Source organism: Natator depressus, chromosome 12 (assembly GCF_965152275.1).
Source record: "Natator depressus isolate rNatDep1 chromosome 12, rNatDep2.hap1, whole genome shotgun sequence".
Classification (NCBI taxonomy): Eukaryota; Metazoa; Chordata; order Testudines; family Cheloniidae; genus Natator; species Natator depressus.
The window spans coordinates 15,707,721-15,725,926 of record NC_134245.1 but is presented as its reverse complement, the minus strand read 5'-3'; the positions used below and the strand labels follow the sequence as shown (position 1 = coordinate 15,725,926).

At 39.5% G+C, this 18,206-nt stretch overlaps 1 long non-coding RNA gene across 1 annotated transcript in view; it reads left to right on the top strand.

Moving 5' to 3' along the window:
* Positions 1–9,508, top strand: part of LOC141996529 (uncharacterized) — a 54,028-nt gene extending 44,520 nt beyond the window's left edge. Inside the window, exons 2-3 of the long non-coding RNA XR_012641559.1 lie at positions 5,570–5,703; positions 9,440–9,508. This is a non-coding gene — a long non-coding RNA (uncharacterized LOC141996529). The remainder of the gene's footprint in view (positions 1–5,569; positions 5,704–9,439) is intronic.
* Positions 9,509–18,206: the final 8,698 nt, after the last annotated feature.

The following is an 18,206-nucleotide window of genomic DNA, read 5'->3' as shown; positions in this document are numbered from 1 at the left end:
TAAGGAACCACGCTTATGATTCCCCTTTGCTCTAGAAGTGGAATTATTTTCTATTCACCCGCTTAGTTTTTGTTGCTGTTCTGACTAAAGGTTAATGTTTCACTGCTGGGCTGAGTGAAGATCACCAGTTTCCTATTACAGTTTGTTTTGTTTTTTCCCATCCATGAGTCTGATTTCAGCAGGTTTTGACTAATCCAATTCCCTGAATGCTAACCACCATACAATACGTTTTATTCATGTAGAACACAATGATTCCACAAATAAGTGTTGGTTTTGTTTTTTTTAAGCTGATTGGGTCAGGAACTGTCCATGCAGCCAGAAGAGTCAGTCTCTGGCTGTACATGTGCTGATTGGCAGTCCTCCTGGGGAAAACACAAAAAGAAGAGATACAGTAATCTTGCATTACTGAACTAGGATATGACACTGGAACTACAGCTCCCTTTTGACAGGGCCTGCTGTTTGCAGTGGATCTGACAATGAGCCAGGCTACGGAATAGCCAGTTTCTGATACAGATGAACACATAGAATAAGAAAATGAGAATTTAAGGGGAGGGGGGGAGAGGAAAGCTATTCAGTCATCTAGCTTGTTTGAATCTACATCCAATCGTCAGACCAATGCAAATCAAATGAAAAAAGGATCTTCCAACCCAAACATTCAGCTCCCATTCCAGAGATTCAGTCTTTATCTTAACTACTGCACAGAATTTGAAGTATGAAGTCATTTTTGAAGGCCTCTCTTTTATGCCCTTGCCCAAAAGAAAATGAGAGTAGAACCACAGAATTCTTCAAATTGATCTGCTATTGTGAGCCTGTGCTCCCATTCAGAGTGACTAATTGGATAATTTAGCCATAAAACCAGCCTAAACAATGTTACTCTGTTGAAAGTCCACCTTTCTGCCAAGTTGGCAGCTAGTTAAACTAAGATCATTTGAACTTGTATTTGCAAAGTTTTGTCTGAAACCCAGGGTCATTAAGACTATTTTTGTAATATACTAAATGAAAGCGTTAACCATAAATGTTCAGTTCAAGAAAGGAGAACCTCAGCACTGAACAATTTGACTAAGTAAATATCCAGATAAACTGTAAAGCCCAAAACTTTTTTCTCAAAAGTAATATGGAGATGTTTTAGTTCTTTGAACTAGAATAAGTCACTAGAAGAGTAAGAGGAAGCACTGAGCTAAAGAAGGAAGCCGAGCCAGAAAGGCAGAGGTAGCAGCCTATTTCTCTTTGTTATCAAGTGAAATGACTCCACAAATATGACAATAAATCACTGCAGGAATCAATCTGAGTGGAGGCAACTGCTCCATGCTGATAATGCATCAATCAATATTTAATGTTTACACTTTAATTAATCCGCACGTAGGAAGCATTCTTTCAGTGACAAAAAAGTGATGAGAAATAAAACACCTTTTATATCAAACAGCGACGAATGGCTGCCTATCTGTTAGGCTTTGATTGGGCCCTCAATTGATCATTGTAGCCTTTTTCGATTGCACCAGTGTACAATGTCACATTTGGGTATAAAACAAACACAGGCTCTGTGGGGAAAGGAGAGGGAGGAGGGGGAGCTTCAGAATCTGGTTTTGGATGATTACAACTTAATCAGAACAAAGGAAGGCTGATACCAAAGTATGGATTCTTTGAAAAGACAGAGGAAAGGCAAATAAAATATAGGATTTTCAAAATTTGTGGCAGGCACCTATCTTAACAGACTTCTGTTGTGCTCCACAAATGGTGATATATAGCTCTTTAGAGAGACAAAAATCTGCCACTAAACAAAATCGCCACCTCTGACACATTTCTTATGAAAGCTGCCAGTGAAGATATCCTTTTATTTTGTTGCTGTTCATTTGTGATAGCATGCATGTGTGAGGTGCTGTACAAACATAAAGGAAGGCACAATCTATTCCCCAGATAACTTACTTTTTTTTTTTTTTTTGCACAATCTATTAAATTTTTGTGACCTATGATTTCTTCTTTTTTTTTAAATAAGTCTGATTCAATGTTCATTGAAGTCAGGGGAACGACTGCTATTGACTTCAATGGGCATTGGATTGGTCTGTAGATGAACAGCACTGTGACGAATGGTAATTAAAGACAACTGAAAAGACCATGACACTAGTATCAAAAGCTTTTAATTTATTCTTTAAAAACCCCTCTCTAGATCCTAGGTTTTCTCCTTTATTTTTATGCTATTTTTTGTTTATTTTTCCAAAGCATAACATTCATTAAGATAGCTTATAATAGATACAAGAATTTGTTTAACAAAAATATAACTTTCTCAAGCTAGGCTCAAGCCAAAAGGTTTGGATCTGAATCTAGATTCAAACTTCCTCAAAATTCAGGCAGTTTGAATCCTGAGTTTTGGTTTAGCCTGTTACAGAATCTGCTATAGAATAGAAAAGTGCCTTGTCATGCCATTGTAAGCTTTTATGTAGCATGCCCTACTGAAATTAAAAATTAAAGATATCAAGCTGGGAAGGGTTGCAAGTGCATTGGAGGATAGGATTAAAATTCAAAATGATCTGGACAAACTGGAGAAATGCTCTGATGTAAATAGGATGAAATTCAATAAGGACAAAAGCAAAGTACTCCACTTGAAGGAACAATCAGTTGCACACATATAAAATGGGAAATGACTGCCTATTAAGGAGTACTGCAGAAAGGGATCTGGGGGTCATAGGATCATGAGCTAAATATCAGTCAACAGTGTAACGCTGTTGCAAAAAAAGCAAACATCATTCTGAGATGTATTAGCAGGAGTGTTGTAAGCAAGACACGAGAAGTAATTCTTCTGCTCTTCTCTGCACTGATTAGGCCTCAACTGGAGTATTGTGTCCAGTTCTGGGTGCCACATTTCAGGAAAGATGTGGACAAATTGGAGAAAATCCAGGGAAGAGCAACAAAAATGATTAAAGGTCTAGAAAACATGACCTGTGAGGGAAGATTGAAAGAATTGTTTTGTTTAGTCTGGAGAAGAGAAGACACAGAGGGGACATAACAGTTTTCAAGGACATAAAAGGTCATTAAAATGAGGAGAGAGAAAAATTGTTCTCCTTAACCTCTGAGGATAGGACAAGAAGCAATGGGATTAAATTGCAGCAAGGGCTATTTGAATTGGACATTAGGAAAAACTTCCTAACTATCAGAGTGGTTAACACTGGAATAAATTGCCTAGGGAGGTTGTGGAATCTCCATCATTGGAGATTTTTAAAAGCAGGTTGGACAAACACCTGTCAGGGATGGTCTAGATAATACTTAGTCCTGCCATGAGTGCAGGGGACTGGACTAGATGACCTCTGGAGGTCCTTTTCTGTCCTATCATTCTATGATTCTAACTAAGTGTCTTGACTCTAAACTATTTTTCATGAAAAAAATATCAGCAGTTTATCAACCATCAATGGAGAAATCCTGCTCAAGATCTGGTAACAACATATGCTGACCCAGCCTTCGGATTGAGCTTTGGATCTGAACTTCCCAGAAGATCTGGATATTGGTTTGGGCCTAGCTCTAATACTCATCCCAAAATAGAAGGGATATCAAACACGAAGAAACCTAAACACAGTGATCTTAGGCTATGTCTACACTATGCCACAGTGTGGACTACGGGGGTGTGAACTGCAGCATGCAATCAATTTTGGACATTGCTGGTGCAAACTAAAAGGTATCTAGCTCTGTCTGAAGAGGACAACGTTAACATGGACCATGTTAACATGAACTAGGTACCTTTTAATTCATGCCAGCATCATCCAAATGGGCAGTTACAGTGCAGCACGTAGGTGTGCACTGCAATTCTCAGTAGTAGTCATGTAGCCATGCAGTCACAAGCCATCATAGTTGGATAAATTCAGGCCAGATGTTTTTGGATTCCACCCGTGTGCTGTTAGGATTCAACAATACTCTTTTCACGATTCATCAAATTGCTCCAGCCACTTCACAAATCCATGAGTAACACACAGAAGTATCAGCTTTGGAAGTGTTAACATTTTAGATGCAAAGGCCCTGATCTAGCAAAGCCTTAAAGCGTGAATGACATCATGAAACTGTCATTTCTTCTTTACAAGGTTTGAAATTCAGTAACATACTGTGTTCTAAGTGTTTGTAATGGGGTCCTCTACTCACCATGGGGGCGCCTCCTTGTGCCTGTGTCTGGGGAACAGCTCCACCTGGGTCTGATGCCCCTTCTCGTCTCTCATTTGCTCTGTGGCCCTTCTCATGCTCCAGAAGTTTCAGGGCTTCCTCTTCAAGACTTGGGATGCTTCCTCTTCATGGCTTGACCCTCCGGCCAGGTCACTATAGTTTTTCCCTTCCATGGTATCAAAGCTCACTGATTTGCTGACTGGGTATGGTTTCCAGCAGTCCTCCAGTTCAAGGCAGTGCCTCTTCCTCAGTGGCTGGTAGAGGAGCCCAGGTCCGCCCTCTACTCTGGGTTCAAGCTCAGGGACCCTTGAATCAGTAACTAAGGTCGGCACCATCCCATACCTTGCTGCTGTTTCTCTGAGCTTTTTCCTTCCCCACCTCTATCTGGCTTCTGCTCCATCATCCTTCTGGGTAAACCCTCCTTCAGGGTGACAATCCCAGGGCTTCTACTCTCCCCCTGCATTTTCTCCCTTCTCTCTCTCTAAGCCAGAGAGCGACTGCAGACTTCCACAGTGCAGCTTCCTTCTGCTTTGATGTCCTAGGCTTATACCAGCCCTGCCTGCTACTGCCTAGCTGACTCCATCCTCAATCAGTGCATGCCTATCAACCTAACTCTCCTCCAGGTGTGGCCTATCGGGTTACTTAACCCCTTCTGAGCCACATTAACCCTTTCCAGGTGAGTGTGGGGGTGAATGCCCCATCACGGTGTTCTTAAAGAAAATGAAAAAACAAAGCATATGAAATTCAACTGAAAATGTAATAATGAAACCATTCTTAGGTAAAGCCCCTAAAAATTAATGTTGTTAATTTCTGACGCCATGTCCAGTGATAACCTATCATACCTACATATATTTTCTTCTTCACACAAAGTGTCATGTTTGGATAAAGAAAAAAGCTAGGATTTCACCAGCTTTATAGAAAATGTTTTAGCAACATGTGCTCTGTAAAATCCATAGGTACACCTCATAAATAGCTTTTTGGCTGATTTTACTAACAAAGCCTGCAGAATTGACACACCACAGCCACACCAAGAAAAGAGTTGACTTCTGTAGTTTATTTTTCCATAAAGCCTTTTCCCCCATCCCATGCAAATTAGATGAACAAGCTAAAAAGGGCATGGACAAAAGAGAAGAATACCCTGTTGTGATGCCTGATCAACTAAATACTGAAAAAAGAAAACGTTACTGTGTGCACATCAAAATGCCCTAGGGCAGTTTTCAATGGCATAGTTAATGTTTATGGAATAAAGACCTACTTATGGCACATGGAATCATGGTTTCTCTCACCGTGACACCACTCACCAAAAGCATCACTTGCATGGTACATCCCTGTCCTCAAGGAAATAATGCAATGCACTTTCTGTACTTAATATTGTCGCTGAGAGACAGAAAAACAACTGATTACATTTTCTGATAATCTTATGCTTTAGATGTGTACAGGATCCTGTGCGTGAATCATTAGCACCCACACAGATAAGGTCAAATCGTGGGCCCTTGGATTTGGCATGGAGCTTAAGGGAGATGAACAGTCTGGCCTTCAGAGACATTTCTGGATCCTGAGGAGGTAACACTCCTTTAATATGGCTACAAAGCCTTCACACAAATATGCAGCCCCCATATCTGCCCTTCTCAGCCCAGGAGCCCATGAATTTGCCCCACCTAAATGATGTGGGATGAGGAGGAGGAGCCAGGGGGTTCCCTTGGGTGAACAGACAGGCAGCTACAGAACACCTCGAAGGGGTGGCTGCACACCCCTAACAGCGCTGTCCCTGGCCCACATTTCTGCAGTGGAGCTCTCTCCTTGCACAGCACTCAGAGGGAGTGTGCATCCCTTCTATCACCCTGTTGCCCAGCCCCCACTAGCCTGAGGACCAGAGGAGCTAAAGCTGTGCCCCACGAAGTGAGGATGGAGGCACTGCTGTTTGGTATATTTAAAACTAAGCTGGAAAGAACCCAGATACATGGACAATAAGGCATAATCTTGCAGTGGCAGGGAGATGAACTAGGGCTTTGCCATCTCTTATTCACTTTTAGCATCGTATAACACACAGGTAGTCACACACAAAACAACAGAGCACAACAAAGCAGTGTTTCAAAATTCACATTAAATGGGTTTAGTTCAGTCCTCAGCGGAGTTACACTGGTGTGAAAGAATTAGGCCCATGGAATTTTACAACCTGTGCTTATGAAATAACTTCCCTCCAGCCTAAAGAAGTAGGGACTAATTTCACAGCCCTAAATGCTCTTATTTTTGTCAGTGCAAAGGATTGGGTCCCAGCTGATGTAAATCAGCATTGCTCCATTAAAATAAATAGAATAACACCAGCTGGGGAGCTGGTCCATATATTTTTTTAAACACAGGATAAACATTAATTCTAGGCCTGGAAGAAACCTCGAGAAACCCTTAACCATGATAAGCACTAGGCAACGAACTATAAGAATTGACCCATCTTTTTAGATAGCGGAGAAGCTAGAAATAAAAATGGATTTTAAATAATGGAGGAGAAGGATATATAATGAAAACTGTGCTCTGGTCTATTCATACGAGTAAGGGTTTGCAGGATTGGGTCTTCTGGGCTCTGAAACAAGTAAAGGAGAAACTTAATATTTTGAACTTAATATTAATACTTTGAAATATATTAATTCATAAAGTTGCCACAGAAATTATGTTATTAATTTAGAATCTTGAACAGTTGGCTGATTCCTTTTTGGTAAACAGTTTTGCTTCACTTTGAAGGGCAATATTCAGGATTGCTTACCCTGGCTAAATGCCCGCTGACTTCGCAGTGCCTCTCAGTCTCATTTAGTCTAATTTCTGTTACCTATTCCTGAAGCATCACACTTTTGCTTTAACTTTTAGCCTGCCCTGCAGTGTTGTCCCCTGTAGTTTGGATAATTGCTTTGGTTCATACTCATCCAATTACAGATAAATATTTGAACCGACATAGAATTATCTGAGGGGTAGCCATGTTAGTCTGTATCCACAAAAACAACGAGGAGTCTGGTGGCACCTTAGGCCTGGTCTACACTGGGGGGCGGGGGGAGGGAGGGGATCGATCTAAGTTACGCAACTTCAGCTACGTGAATAATGTAGCTAAAGTCGATGTACTTAGACCTACTCACCATGGTGTCTTCACTACAGTGAGTCGACTGCTGCTGCTCCCCCGTCGACTCTGCCTGCGTGTCTTGTGGCGCTGGAGTACAGGAGTCGACGGGAGAGCACTCGGGGGTTGATTTATCACATCTAGACTAGACGCGATAAATCGATCCCCGCTGGATCAATCACTGCCCGCTGGTCCGGTGGGTAGTATAGACATACCCTTAAAGACTAACAGATTTATTTGGGCATAAGCTTTCGTGGGTAAAAAAACCACTTCTGATGCATCTGAAGAAGTGAGATTTTTACCCATGAAAGCTTATGCCCAAATGAATCTGTTAGTCTTTAAGGTGCCACCAGACTCCTCGTTGTTTTTATAGAAGTATCTATTATCTAATGGAAGCCCTTACCAAGTTATAGCTTTAGTTCATGAGACTCAAGTGTACCAAAAAAGTGGAAACCAGAAAGAAAACTGATCATACTTAGTCCTGCCTCAGTGCAGGGGACTGGACTAGATGACTTATCGAGGTCTCTTCCAATCCTACATTTCTATGATTCTCTGGTTTGTTGACATTACAACTGAAATCCTGGCTCCACTGAAGTCAATGGCCAAAGTTCTATTGATTTCAATGGAGCCTAACAGGTCTTCCAGTTTGTGTATTGTCAAACAAACCAGAGCTGGTGTCTGGTGGAACATGGTACCACCTTTGCTGCTCCGGGAACCCTGCTTGGTACAATTGCTGCAGGCCAACTCGAGGAAACCATTGATACTGTTGAACAACAAAAGAAAAGTTCCATTATTCTCCCTCCTACTTCACCACTGCTGAAAGGCTCAGAGTTTATTATACAGCTAATGAGAATGAGCAAATTTGCAGCAGGAGAGATCTACCACCTGTGCTAGTCAACATTCAGCCAACATAGCCTGAGTTGCCAGCTGCAGATGGAAACCAAGAGTAGTGGCTCTGGTTCAAGTACTAAGTCAGTTTTGGAGGTATAATATTAGTGCCAGTGGACCCATTTAGGAGTGGAGGGGCAGTATTTTGGTACTCCTCACAGTAATAGATTTTAGGCCATGTTTAGCTTTGTTAGTTATGTTTTTCATAATATTCTAGTTAGTGCCCAGAGGCCTAATTTGTAATTCTAATAATAAAAAGTATTCTAAAGCCCTGGCCAAACACAAGCAGGTTCTAATTCTATTTCCCCTCAAAGAAAAGAGATAAGCTGTTAAACTCCAGCTTCTTTAAATATTTCCTCTTTGTGACATACACAAAAATCTGAATCCAACAGTGCTCACCCATAACAGTTTTAACTCAATCTACCTGATCTTGTATAAAGTTTTACCTTCTATACTTTCTTTTTACTATGTTACATAAGCTGCATTATGACAACTGATACGCTGGTTAGACAAGGCTTTTTGCAAGATGAATTGCAGTTACAGCAGCAAACAGTTCTATAAAGAGGAACTCTTGATCCCACAAAGTTTTTCTTTATTCATAGGCTTTTCTATGGTGCTCATCACTACAATATCTTAGCACCACATAAACATTGATTAATATAATCATCCCACTCCTCTCCGTGAGATAGGGCACTACTGTTATCCCCATTTTACAGCTGAGAAATTGAGGCATAGCGCAATCAAGCAACAGAGGGAGATGGCAGAGTCAGGATCTGACTCCACATCCCCTCAGTGCCTTAACCACAAGACCATCTTCCTCACTTGGCAGCTGCTTATTTCCTACACTTCATTTTTGTCCCTTCCATAACTGATCACTTAAAAAATGAATGACTGGCTTTAGCTGCCCTTCTCTTGGACTAAGCAAGACAAGAATACTGTAATTTTTATTATGAGGAACAACTATTCTCTCTGTCTTCCAGCCTTCAATATTCTTTATTAACTTTAAACAGGCAAGCCCAGAGGCCTTTGTGATTGACTAATTGGGACTAATCAATTTATTTATTGATTGATATATTTACAACAACTTGGTGAGCCCATCTGCAGATGGTTTTTTTGGAAGCTCCTGGAGTTCTGCAGGTCTGCCAGGGGTAATAATATGTATAGGCAGCAAGGTTTTCCCTGGCTAGATGGGAGGCGGAGAGGTCAGATGGGAGGGAGTAAGGGCAGGTGAAGAAAAGAGAGAAAGGTCAGGTTGAAGTCGATGCAATACCTTTTCAATTTATTTTATTTCTGGTTTTATATTAACAGCTACAGTGGACAACTCTAGGGATTGTACTGGCACATATGACTCGGAAGGACTGAAGTCAAAAGACAGCCATTGAAGAGCAGTAAATAAAGTCATAATGCTGGTCTACAAACAAAACCAGTTAAACAACAGATATGATAAAGAACTGATTTAGGTCATGTCTACACTTACAGCGCTGCAATGGCACCAGTGCAAACGCGCCGCTCTACCGTTTTGTGAAGACGCTATCTACCCTGACACGAGAGCTTCTCCCATCAGCATTGGTACTTCACCTCCCCAAGAGGTGGTGGAGAAGCCCTCCCAGCAACATATCACTGTCTATACTGGAGGATAGGTCGGCATAACTACGTCATTCAAGGGTGTGGATTTGCCATACCCCTAAGTGACGTAGTAATACTGACATAAATTGGTAGTGTAGACCACGCCTTAGTTAAACTGCCCCAACTGTGTGTGTGGACTCTCCTATTAGTTTTAACCTGGCTTAGCTTGCTCCTCAGGTAAGAGAAATTTAAAGTGATGTAAGAATGTCCACACACACAGTCGCATGAGTTTAGCTAAATTGTTAAACCTTTGCCATTTGTGTGTGTGTGTGTGGAACAGACCATAGGGGACCAAATTAACCTCCTCATATATAACTTCTCTGATATTAACAGAGTTATGCCAAGTTGGAAATTGCCCTGGAACCTCATAAATCAAAATTATCTCATAAGTAGGTTTTGGTGGGTTTTTTGTTTGTTTTTTTTAAAAGCTCAGATTATTAGGTCCTGAGTATTAAATTTCAACTCTCTGTCAAGAATAGACCCAACTGGAGAACAAGCAAAAAATCTGGATGAAAAGTTGGAGCATTTGAGAGGTATTGGAACAGTTATCAATTTGGCAACAATCCCAGGTTAGATCCAGAGGTTAGCTGAACTGTCCAGCAGTTATTGCTATATTTGCCATGTTTGCAAATAAGCATTTTGGGGGAACATTTCATTATTTTTCCTTCACTTCCAATTCCAGGATCTTGCATCCTGTGCCAAAAAAATACTGAGAATTCCAGTATTTGTATAACTGTAGTTTCCCAATGTGAACACAGTTACTAGGACACATTTAACACAACAGTAAAACAATTCAAATTTGTGCTGCTATTGAGCTCACGTTAACGGAAAGTATTTTCAATTTGGGTTCTTAGTAGCTTACTTAAGGATATAGAATATGTATCCTATTAAAGAACTAATACTTACATCATGTGTAGATTAATAGCGTTCTACTGGACCCCTAGTCACAGTGATTTCTTAATAAAACTTTTTAAAAAATAGAAATTAACCTAACCTCTTTGCTGACAGTGCTGTAGTTGAAATGGAAGAGACAACAGGGAAGCGTTGTTCACCTTATTTAGATTGGGTAATTAAAGACAGCTAATAGGAATGAAGATGGAAAACATACTAAAGGACCAAGCTTGCAAACACTTATGCAACTGTGTCTTATTCACGTGAGCTGTTAAAGACAGTGGCCCAAATTCTGCAGTCCTTAAGCAAAACTCCTCTTGCCTTCAATGTGAGTTTTTCTTAACTAAAGATCACAGAATTTAGTCCAATGGACTACTCCTTTGAGGAAGAATTGGGCCCACACTTTTAACAAGGGGTTTCGTAGTTCACAAAGAGATGATTAAGATCTTCCTTTGAAAAACACAAAATGTATAGTTCCTTTTTAAGGGTTATAACAGCGTAGATACTCATAGCCTGTGGATTTCAGAGCATTAATTGCTAATCCACAACTGAACTGAAAGGTTTTGGTTTGTTTTTTAGTTAAACTTGCCAACCTTCAGTTCCCAGTAAGTCATATTTAAGTTTCTTAGCAAAATACTTTATTTAAGGAATTGCCACTTTGTGAAAGATCCATTTCTCATGGTCATCTATCCTTCCATATTTGTTATGCTCGTTTCCATGAATATGTCTAATAATGTGTGATTTGCTTACATGCAAAACCTAGGGGTCTTTTTTTAAAATGAAAAGCATATACCTCTTCCTGAGAAGTCAAACCATGAAGTCTTGGAAACTAAACCACAATATAAAAGTTTCTACTTTCCTTACATGACGTTCAAGGATTGCTGTTTATCAGTGACAAATAGAAAGTACTTAGTATAATTATTATGGCTCCTCAGTAAAAATCAGATTCTAGCCGTAGGTGATTGCAGCTATAAAGTTTCCCAAATAGGAACAACGAGCCCTATGAAACTAATGAAAAAAATCGCCAACTTCCTCACTCCAAAGTCTGATTTTTACAAGGACTCCATTTCTTTTAGGTTGCCAAAAACGAACAGTTTATTTGAATCTAAGTTAGGTCTTCAGGAAAAGAATTGTAATGTAAAATTGAATAATGTTGTACCACCGACAGGATAATTAAGCAGTTTCAAAATCCAACAATATTTAGGTTGCTTTTACTGTAGCATGTCCCAGTAATGGAAATATCGAAGTCCTATTCTAATGTTAGCTTAGGTAAAGATACCAAACATCTAGTGGTACCCCATGCTATATCACTGTACTATAATCAGGTGAATTAGAAGTGTAATGACTGCTTTGACACAAACTGGTATTTAATATGCTGAAATGTACCAGATTTTTCCCTTCCCCAGGCATTAGTAAAATCCTTAAGAAAATTAAAATCCAGGTCATAGCTAAATTCCTTTGAAACTGGGATTTAAATAAAAGTGTTTCTTTGGTGTAAGAATTTTTTGCGCAATTACATTTTTATAAGGTTAAAGTTAAAAATAAATCCAAAATCTTTTTAGGAGAGAACATTTAAAAACAGACTCAATGTGTTCAGAAACCCATCACACATGTGCCTGTCAAACAGATGCTGCCCCATAAATTAATTTAAGCAACTCTCTTCTCCAATCAGAGAAGAGAAAAGAGCTGTTAAGGGCAGTTTATGGGGTGGCATTGTTTTGACTGACAAATCTTTCATGCTCTGATTCTGTCATTCACATCAATTATATTTCTCAAACATCTTTTTGAAAATGAAATGAAAATGTCTATCACTTGGTATAGCAAAGAAATTGGAAAACTGTTGATTTTTAGTTGGCTCCATCCATGCAGAAGTGGATCCTGGTTTTAAAAATTGTTTATCAGTGATTAAAAACAAGGATGGGACAAAACTTCTGCCGTCATCAGTTAGAAAAGAATCGGCCCCCAAATGTCAAAGTATTCACCTCATCCCTTTCTTCTAACATTCCTTCTTCATAGTGTTATTTATCATTAGAGCAGCTCTAACAAAATGGTGTTGTCTAGTGGGACTTTGAAAAATAAATAAAAAAAGAAAAATGTGAGGTATGGCAGAAGGTTTGCTAGCATTTTAAAGACAGGCAACATTTGTTTTTCCCATTGTTTTGTTCCAATTGTACAAATTTAATTTGCCAGCTTTTTTTTTTTTTAATCCACACAATTGCTAGAAAAGGAATTAGTAGATGTAAGGGGGTTATTAAACATTGGCATTCACCCATTGCTCTTACACAGAAAAGGCAGCACTGGAAAAGACAAAGCTGATTAATATGAATGGCAGCTAACCTAAAAACTAAAACTTGAACAGAATGGTGTATGCTAATCTTGCTCAAATACAATTATGAAAGCTGAATTTGCTGGTGTTTGTCATTACTGTGCAGGCTGAGGGTTTATGTGAATGACATCTCTACAGTGCTAGGCAATCCAGTAAGAAACAAAGAATTTTATCCACACTGTCAATTTCCCAACTGCCCTGTCCATCCAGAGCAGCTTGAATAGCAAAAGACTTTACAATCTAGGGTTATTTGTGATAAACTTTGTCCAGAAACAGCCCATTCATTACAAGAAATTTCCTTAATCCTCAAGTTGCCTGTAAGGAAAAGACTGAAATTCTGTGTTGTTTATTTGCTCTGTTGGGTCCACAACCAAAATCATTCAACATGTTAGCCACATTAATAAAATCAAAAATCTTAATAGTCAGCCTTAGTCATGTCATTATTTATAGATGTTTGCTTACCAGTGTATCTGGAGACATAAGGAAAACCTTAATAGCTCTGGCCACTCATTAGCAAAGTACCATGGAGCCCTAATCCCATAAAGATATTAAACTATTTTTCCTTACAACAGCAACAAATGGAGGGAATTCTCATTACTTATTAAGATGTGGTACATTCTTTGCATATTGAGTTTCTTCTTATACTTTGAACTCTTATCCCTCATCATTCTATTTCTGAGACTAAGATCAAAGTAGATTGGCCTTACAGAGCTACAGAGGAGTGGACGCATTTCAGAGAATACTAATGCTCTCTTGAAGAGCAAAGCAGGGAAAGAGGTGTAATCCCCTAAAGAGCTAGCCCTGGGAGTCTAGTAATACTGAATAACTGTAGCATGCTCGATGGATCAGCTGTTAAAGAGTGTAGCCTCACCAACGTGGAGCTGCTTCTCCTAGTTTAACAATGTGGCCCAATTCCCAAAGCAGTAGTGAGACTAAGTTTTTTTGGAACTGGTGAATCATGTAAATGTGGATTCTGGCAGATTGGCATAGAGCAATGTGTTTTATAGTAGAAAAATAAGTGGCCAATTCTGTATTTTGCATTTCACTGTGCCTTGATTTTCTGGCCTCTCTAATTTGGGCTGATGACTTCTCTCCTCTCCTCTGGTTTTAGACGTTACCTTTTGGTACTTTGCCTACTCAAAGGTTATTGTTACCGATGAGCTGGCTGGACGTACTGGTGTGGGATCAGATAGTGTTCTCCCTTGATCTCCCACTTCCAGGAGCTGATCCTGACATACAAGCTTTATTTTTTGCCTTTGGACTTCTTGCCAGACTTTTAAAGAGGAATTACTTTAGACCCTTGTTAAAGCTAAGAGTAAACATGCTAAGTACTAAGGCATTTGTTGGGTATCATTATATGAGAAGAAGAAATGTTATATTCATTACAGAGGAAAATCTAGCAATAAAAAGTATTACCTGCATTTATAGCCCTTGTAACCTAATTTCTGTGACAAAGCGAAGAAGTAAAAACATTCCATTCTGCCTTTCAGTGACCCCTATAAGAAACCCCCCATGGAATCATTTAGGATAGTAATTTGAGTGAAAATACATGCAGTCTTTACTTTGCTTGCTCTTCTTAAATTAAAAACGCTTAGCAATGGTAAACATAACAGCATTTTAAGATGATTGCAAAATGCCTTCAAATTAGTAAGTAATTAAAAGAAATAATAACTTAAAAGACATTTTGCACAGCATAAAAGAGTGACAAAACATGGAGGAGTGTTGTGCAAATATTAAATTGTACATAAAATACCCCTTCAGTGTATGCTGCCAGTAAAACCCAAGGCACTGCAGGTCATTAAAATGTCAGACTTGGGGCAGAGTGGAAAAATGCTGTGTTTAAAAGTAAACATGTAGCCCTTTTATAATTATTTCCCCTTAAAGTTAACTGTGCAAAAGGTCTGAAAGCAAGAAAAAAAGAGTTTGCTCTTTCTGTGTTTCCAATGAACAGCGCTGCATCATCAGGCTGAAGGGTCAAACTATGATCCCAATCCTGCCCCCCATCCATGTAGTCAGTGGAGGTCTTGCCATTGATTCCAATGGGAACAGGATTGAGCTCTACTTACGGAACTTCATTCATTTTCTTTTAGCCAGCTTTCAAAAAAAAAAAAAAGAAAACAGGATTGTACTCATCCATGGTGTAAACTCACTCACTTTACTCCAAGAATGAACTGGATACACACTAGTTTTAGAAAACACAGGGAGCCCAATAATCAAACATGCATTCCTTAATAGGATATCAAAATGACACAAACAATCTCATACTGACAGATTAATGCCTGCTCCACTCACCTTTGTGATATGTGTCCAAATGTGGGGTTTGAGCATCATATTAAGGAGTTCAGACTACCTACTGGGCCCAATCCCTTACTCCTCATACTAGCTAAAAACCCGCATTGAAGTCAATGGAAGGTTTAGCCTGAATACAGTGTGTGAAATCTTATCCTGCTTGGGTATAGCTAGGAGGTAATCTAATGTTATTTAGCTGAATCATCAGTTTAGTTTTTACTAGCTCATTGCAAATAAATCAATAGACAGCAATAGAATTACTTAGTTTACATTTGTGTCAATAAAAGGAGAATCGGGGCTTGTATCTTTAGATTTTACCAAGCACGTTTCCACACTGAAAACACAAAATGGTGAGACATATGCTGTTGTATTCTGCTGTTTCTTGTCTGATTTCCAGAGCTCTCTAAGTCAGTCACAAAGACCAATGAGTCAGAAGGATATCAATCACATTCCAGTTTTGTTTCCCTCCTACTGGAAGAAAGTGGATCGTGGCTCTGAATAAAAATGTTCCCTCTCATTAATTTTGTATATTTTAAGCAAAATGTCTGGAGATGAAGTCGATAAATGTTTGCCCTGTATCATTTACTGAGTTGAGTGTCTAAGCCAATGCCAAAAGGTGCTTAATACCCCAGTTAAATACATTTAACTGAGAGAAGAACTGGACTCATAAAATTCAGATAAATGCAATGCTTATGAAATAAGCATTTGCACTTTAAAACTAGAACTTCAAATTTGGGGCTAAATTCTGTCCTTGGATGCATGTTTTTCTTTTCAGTCAATGAGGACTGGGCACATGCATCTAAATTTGCCCCTTTGGGTATGTCTACACAGCTGCTGGGAGCGAATCTTGCAGCCAGGGTCAACAGACTTGTGCTAGTATGCTAAAAAATACCAGTGTGGACATTGCAGCTCAGACTCTGAAGCTTTGGGGGAGGGGGAGGGAGTTTCCACAGCCCAAGCCGAAACATCAAAGGAATGTCTACACAACTATTTTTAGTGCACTAGCCCAAAGCCTGTGAGCGTGAATCTGTTGACACAGGAGCTGTGTAGACATACCCTTAGTATCTCCTTTCCTTAAAACTACCTAATAATATTGCTGAAAGTGTATGATGTCAGGATTACAATCAGCAATTAAATCAACATCCCTCTGGTTTCTATCTGACGAATGCAGAGCTCAAAGGGCAGGTTTACACTGCGGGGTTAAGTCAACCTAAGTTATGCAACTCCAGCTATGTGAATAACGTAGCTGGAGTTGATGTACCTTAGGTCAACTTATTGCTGTGTCTACACCGCGCTCGTTCAACAGGAGAAACTCTCACGTCGACTTATCTTATGCTTCTCGTTCCAGTGGAGTATCAGAGTTGACGGGCGAGTGATCAACTGTCTATTTAGTGGGTCTTCACTGGACCTGCTAAATCGACCCCTGGTGGATCGATTGCTACAGCGTGGATCCACAGTAAGTGTAGACAAGCCCAAAGTTAAGTAAAGAGACAGGAATGAAACAGAAAATACCACTGTGAGATTCAATGTTCAGTTAACCCTTCAATGATTCTTTAACACGTCTCTGCTTTCAGAAACAGTTTTCATCAGAAGAAAAGATTATACATGATATAAATATATATGAATTTGTGTGATAAAATGTACCATACTCAAAATGCAAATATATGGAAGAATATACTTTCTCTCGGATATTTAATTTCCAATATTTTTATTTATAATACCTATATTCTAATATATTTGAAGGAAAATCAAATGTATTAGAAAGTGGTAGTATATTGGACCATATTTAACCTTGGTGTAAGTGAATGAGTCAAAACCTCAGCAGAAGAATCCAAAGACTTAAATCTTGTAGACAGTCTAAGACAGTGGTGGGCAACTTGCGGCCCGTCAGGGTAATCCACTGGAGGGCCGCAAGACAGTTTGTTTACATTGACCGTCTGCAGGTACAGCCACCCGCAGCCCCCAGTGGCCGGGAATGGTGAACTGCAGCCACTGGGAGCTGTGGGCGGCCGTGCCTAAGGATGGTCAGTGTAAACAAACTGTTTTGCGGCCCACGAGCGGGTTACTCTGACAGGCCGCATGCGGCCCACGGGCTGCAGGTTGCCCACCACTAGTCTAAGACTTAACTGTCTACATCAGGCATCTGATCCAGAGCTGAGTAACTCATCCATAATGAAGAACATTTGAATTTCACTTCCTTTTTCCATTCATGAATTGTCCCAATTCTATTTATTTAAATTTTTTCAGAAGTGATGGCTCCAGTTCAGCAAAGAACTTAAAGCTCCTGAGTAGCTCTACGGAAGTCAATGAGAGAACTCAAATGGGTGAAGTTAAGCATGCAGCTAATAGATCATTGGTGTATATAAAAAGCACCCTTTGCTGGTTTGCTACATACCACAAATGCCATCATTACTGCCTTTTGACTTATAAAACTAACAAAGTCCAATTCAGAATTGCAAATATGAATGTAAAATGTTTATGTTAAGCTTAAACTCAATGGACTTTTCATAGATTCATAGAGTTTAAGGCCAGAAGAGACCATTAGATCATCTAGTCTGATCTCCCGTATGACACAGGCCATTCCGTTTCACCCAGTTACCCCTTTACCCGTGTCTGCTACAAAGCTGGCAGAAAGTGAATATAATATCAGGGCAGATCTGTATGACCTTCAGATAAAAAAAGTTAACTCTCTTGTGTGGCTTCCTTCTTATTCTCCATGTTTTCTTCTCATCTGCTCTTTATCTAAGGGAAGCTTTTCTTGGTTTCTTTTAAAATATCTGTTTCCACTCTCATTTTTCTTTTTTTAATGTCACTTTTTTCTTTCAGACTTTTCTAACTTTTTCCAGCTTTTGTTTCTTTCAAGAAACTATCCCTTTGCCATTCAGTTTCCTCCCTCAGTTTAACATTTGCACTTTTCCTTCTCTTTCCCCTTCTACTTCAATT